Here is a 6,000-nt window from a genome sequence, read left to right as displayed (position 1 = left end):
GTCTTGATTTCAAAAAGTGAAACTCTGGAATAGATTAATTACACACGGAGTTATATTTCAAGTGTCTATTCTGTTAAATTAGAGCTTAATGGTTTGTAACTAACCCGAAATTTATTTTCTCAGAAACTGTGAATATTGCAAGACAAAAGCATTTTTGATACTTGGTCTGCCTAAGGTATTTCTGTTTACTGAACAGTGTGTGTGCTGAGTTTATTCAGGGATCCTTATGCATGAATTATTCAGCTTGTGACACTTCTGAAGTGTCAACTCTACGATGGCAAGCATATCATTTCTGACAGCATCTGAAATGATTGTTAGTTACTTTTCCTCTGCTTAGTAAAACCTCTATTGCAAAGTTGTGACTTTCTTCAAAAACCTACTGCATTCAATCCGATGCCTGTCTTCTAGTATTTAGTGTGAGATTCAAATCCAAGAAGGCGAGTCACACCTTCCTAACAGCAAGGAGTACAAAGTTCTCCTTTGAAGTGGTCACAGCAATATTAAGATTATTGTTTCTAATATCAGTCTTTTACACAGTCATACGTTAAAAATAATTTAGAAAGCCATTCAATTTAATAGAATAAATGTAAATGTATGTGTATAACATGCAATATGTTGATAATTAATGATATTAATAATTATGAGTTGGTCCATCAGTTTTTTTTATTGATTTCTGCCATGACTCTTTAATACAGAGAATCGAAATGTATTAATTACAACTGTCAGTATAATAGTCATTTTCTGAAATGCTGTTAGTTTTACAACAGATCTAACAGCAGGTACAGCTTTTAAAAGCTTCACTTATGTCTCATTAGTCAGCAGAATATTTTTAAAATTCTAAAGACGTTTGCGAATTGTGAGATAAGAACTCCTTTTGGTAAGCAATGGTATTGACCGTGAAGTCCAACATGAAGGATATTTTTTGCCTAATAACTGTTGATTTATGAACACTGACCTTAACTAAGGGAACTGAGTCCAGTCATGCTTTGGAAAGTTGTTCTTGGGTATTTTAGTGGACTGTTGATGGACTCTTAAGATCATTTAGGTTGGCTGGCACAAACAGGAAAGATTCACCATTGTTCCAAGGATCCCATAGTTGCAGATCACAGTGGTTACCATGGAGAGCCATAACGAGCTAACTTGCTAGCTAATGACGATCTGTCTGTCTGTGTTGTTTCAGTGCGATACAGAATCATCAAATTACCAGAGGAGTCTTTTCTCTTTCTGTTTATCTTTCTTTTACACTCTGAACACCTCTAATGTGAGTATTAAACTTGCAATCACAAGTTCCCCCCACTCTCCGTCTCCATGTCTTTCACACACACGTGCACACCCACTTACCCTCACTTTGATTGGAGTCACTTTGGTTCCAGACTTTGTTATTTCATCGACCAAACAGGAACGTCAATAGCTTTCAAATACAGTGACCTGTCTGAAGAGGAGCTGTGGAGCATGAACAGCGGCACCTCAAAAGATTTCCTGCTAATTCGCTCCTTCCCTGGGTAGCCAAGGCGCTCTGCTATTATTTCCAGTCCTTTGCCTTTGGCGATTTCTCTCTGTTCGGAGGTTAGAGGGCTTTGTCACAACATGAATGCAGAGCCACCAAGACACCTTGCAGTCAAGGTAGAAATGTTTCCATGGTACCTGAGCTCAAGGTCATCTGGACAACAATATAAAATTAGCTCTCCGGGGAGTGAACCTCTCCGACACTGCCGTGCACGAGTCCCATTTCGCCACCGGTGCTCTTTCACATGTCTGCCCCTGCATCCACATGCACAAATGGTGCTGGCTGGATAGAGTTTTATTTCTTTAAAGGTGCTCCGGTGGGATCCGGCAGAGCAGAAGGGCTGGCACCTGCAGGGATGAGAACAGAAGAGAGCCGGTGACGAACGGAGTAGTCTGAAGCTTGAAGGAGAGTAGAGCAACTTTGCTGCGGTGACTGCAGGTCACTCCCAGGTTGGGTCTAAGGGCCCCTCATGGCCCAACCCACTGCTGCTGGTCAGATGGCCTGCTCTGCTTTAAGGCAACAGAGCCAGAAGCACACTTTTACATTGTCTTTACTCTGTCTTTGTCAAAGTCTCTCAATGACTTTCCAAAAATAGGCAAATGGGAATCTAACACAGGGGTGCCAAAGTGGGTAAAGGGGTGAAATAAAAGCCAGTCGTGAGTGCAGAGGTGGAAAAAAGTAGCATATGTTGTTTTAATGCTGTCATTATGGTTCTCCCTCTTTTCTCTTCCCACTGTCCTCAGTTGGTTTAATTCCGTTCAAAATAAGAGATCAGGCTGACTTCATGTGGGCGGTGAAAGGAAATGTTTACCTAGGTGCTCAACAGCCGCATCTGTGACCCACATTGTGGCCGAGGATGCAGAGAAACCAACAAAAGAAGATAAGCGGCGGCGTTTTAAAAACAAAATAATCAATGCCGTGTCTCAAACTGTGCTTTTTTAACAGCACATCTGAGACTCCTTATGTGTTGCAATACTCTTGCCTGGCAGGCAGCGTTTATCTCGATGTGACAGACCACTGTTTGAGATGGAGACATTATCCGTGCCCCCCCAACCACCACTCCCTCCTCTGCCTCAAGACCCCTCGTCCCCCCCATCAGTACCATATCCACAGAGTACAAGGCTGATAATTGTTGGGATTCCCAGCAGGCAATAGTGGTGGTTTAATCTAGTCGTGGGTGTAATCCTTGTGTGCTATCTGGTGCCAAAAGGCCTGTGTTGTATGTATAGCATCCCTGAGATTTCACAAGGAACCGCAGGAGGGAAAAATGGCTTTTTAGTAAGAACTGAAAGAGAATCCACAGTGTGGCACATCAACAAAATGGAAAAACAAAGAAATCAGGTCATAAAATACAAAAAAGTGAGGTAATTTTTAGAATTATGTGGACATAAAAGGACTGCAAGTACTTCTGCTATGCTAAGTTATACTTTCAAATAAACACCTCAGGAAGTAAATTAGTTATTGGTTGAGCTAGAAATCATAAAATGAAGTCATTGCAAAATGATTGGACATTTGCATGTATGTCTGATAACAACTGTAATCTGTAATTCATCAAGATGTTACAGAGGTTTAAAAATTTTACGGAAGGGGGCGAGAGATATAAAATTAACTTTTTTGAGCTTTACATCATGTTATAATTTTATGTCTTCGTCAAAGGACATACCTGGAGTGTTGTGATTCTTTTATGTATCCTGGCAGCCATTTGGGGATGTCTAAATGCTTGCTATCACAAATTGCCACCTTTTTTGACAGCCCCTACTTGGAGCTCCAGTCCTCAGCCGAGCTTCTGCCCCACCGAGCAACCCTCCTACACAACTCCTGTATGCCCAGCTTTAGTATAATTAGCCTATGTTTTTTAATTTTTGACATATTTGTGTCAGATATATTTAATAAATCCTACTCCAGCTGCTGTGTTTTACTCTGGTTTTCCAGAGTTTTGGTACTGATTAGAGATCAAAATGTCTGCATTATGAAACACTTGCAAACATCCATTTGCTGCGATACTAAGATAAATATGATTTGCATAGTTAAGTTGGTTTTCTGTCATTATAAAACAGAAGAAGATGAAATATTTACAGATGTTTATAGTTTAAACATCAGAACCAACCTGATGTTTTGGTTCTGGCTCCACAGAACCAGGTAAAATTGACACCAGGTGCAATGTAAAGACCCAATCTAAAGATTTTTTTTTCTAAGACTTACACATACGTACTCTGAAGTAGCAGGTTTTAATTATTACTGGTGAAAGTTTCAGAGAACCACAGTAAAAGTCTGAACCACCCCATTTTCTCTGTATTCCAGCAGACTTGGAGTTAAGCCCCCTGCAGGCTTTGCCCTGAGGGCTACATAAACATTGCTGCTGGTGTGCTCAATGTGAATGGTCTTGAGCATAAGTACATAATAAATACTTGTTAGAATCAGTTCACTTTTTAGTTCTTTTAGTTTTCTTTTTTTTTCCACTAATCTACACAAAACATTTTGCATTTTCTCTGTGTGGGATTTGCATTGCAGTGACTCCACCTCCTCTAGTGTGGATAAATTGAATGCTGGCATGGAAATCACACATGCTTCACTTGGATCCACATGCAAACACAATCGCCTCCATCAGCATAGCTTGTTTCCTTCTGCAGTCAAATCGTATTAGTGGTAACAAGCGCGAGAGAGCACATTCCCACTTCCCCTATCTGAGCACTGCAACAGCACCACTCCAGCTTTTTCTTTTTTCGTTCTACTTACCGTTAAAATTTGTTACGAACAGGTTTCTTGTTGACCTTCAAATCTTGTGTGGAGACCCTGCACCATCGCCGTGGCAGTGTGGGGCAGGCATTAGTTGGACTCCTTCCTGGATCCGGCTCTTCTAATGAGGGATATCAGCACTTTGGCACAGCTTCCTGGCAGCGTGCATAAAAATGGATGGGGATGGTGAGCAGCTCTTCAGAACTATCCAACAGCCTTAGTCCAAGAAAATGGTCCCTAAAGGGATCATGTTGCATTATCAGATTTTTTAAATATGCCCATTATTTTCACAGTTATATTTAATCCAAATGCACCTTTGGGATTCAGTTTATTTGTAGATAATAGGAGCCCCACAGCGTACAGGGAGGTATGCTATGGTGTAGGAATCATTTTCTCTTTTTCACCTTCTCAAAACAACGATGATGTCTGATTTCACCATTCACCCTAAATGTTAAGAAAGAGCATAAAAACATACAAAATGATAATACATCCGTGGGGGATATTTCCAGGGATGCTGTAAGGTCATTATCTTGTCACATATAAAGACGACAGCAGAGGGTGGTGTTTGTGAGTGTGTGTCCATATTCCCCTGGCTGTTCGTCAGCCAGACTCCCCTGTGACCCATAACGAGAGAGAGGGCTGGAGCCGCACACCTTGGTGAGCTGTATTGATTGTCTCCCCGGCACCTTCTGTCGAGAGGTCTCATTCTGTCTGTCACACTCCCACACAGGTAAGGCACGCACATACAAGCCCAATCCATCTATACATAGATGCACACAGTCTTGCACACACCTTACTTAAACGACAAATGCCAGCCTTAGGGAGCTGCGGCTTGACATCCAGCTCACCAGGTGCTCAATTAAACTAGGAAAGCACAGCGCTTATGCCTTAATGGGGCAGTTTGGGATTTTTTTTAAAGCAAAAAAAAAAAAACTAACAAAAGATTTACTTTGAGGAAAATGTAAAGAAACTTGTTTTGATTGATTATTATTAGGGTTGCACAGATATGGAAATTTGTCCCGATGTCAATATCTGGTATTAAAATATTGCTATTATGACAGGTTGCCGATATTAACTGATATTGTATATATATTTCACTGCCTTTTCAACACCTTGAAAACCACTGTGTCCCTGCTCCAGTTAAATTTCCCACAATTCTGTGCTGCATCACTGTCACCTGTCACATGACCAAACAAATACTTGACCAAGCTCCAACACTTTCCCTCTATAAACAAACAGCGACAATAAATATTGTTTTATAATCTCAAACTGGTTTTATTCATCAGACCAATATCAATATGTTAAAAAATGAGTAATACCGATATTAGTGCTGATATATTGTGCATCCCTAGACTTCTGTTTATTTCCTCCTACATGTTTCTACATTTGTAAGGTTGGTGGGTTGATCAACAGAGTTAATCTGTTTCTATCATTGATTATTGATTTTGTAATTTTTTGGGGTTGTCCTGTTAAATTTTAAAGAAGCATATTGGCAATTTAATTATTATTCATTTCACCTCGACAGGCATCCAATCAGGTGGACCACTACTGGCAGGTTCTCTCAGAGCAAATCTGTTCAGCTCTATTTGGTCCGACGGCATAACATGAGTAGCCTGTAGCATTTACATCCGATGACCAAAAAAAGTTTTAAAACAGTAAAAACAAAGTCAAACATCTAAAAAAAAAAACTAAAAAAAAACCTTTACATTTATTTATAATATTGCTACTTTGGATGCATCAAACATACACTCCCCTGA

This window comes from Poecilia reticulata, chromosome 15, assembly GCF_904066995.2.
Source record: "Poecilia reticulata chromosome 15, P_reticulata-male-v2, whole genome shotgun sequence".
In the NCBI taxonomy this organism is placed as follows: Eukaryota; Metazoa; Chordata; class Actinopteri; order Cyprinodontiformes; family Poeciliidae; genus Poecilia; species Poecilia reticulata.
This window is presented reverse-complemented; position numbering follows the sequence as displayed.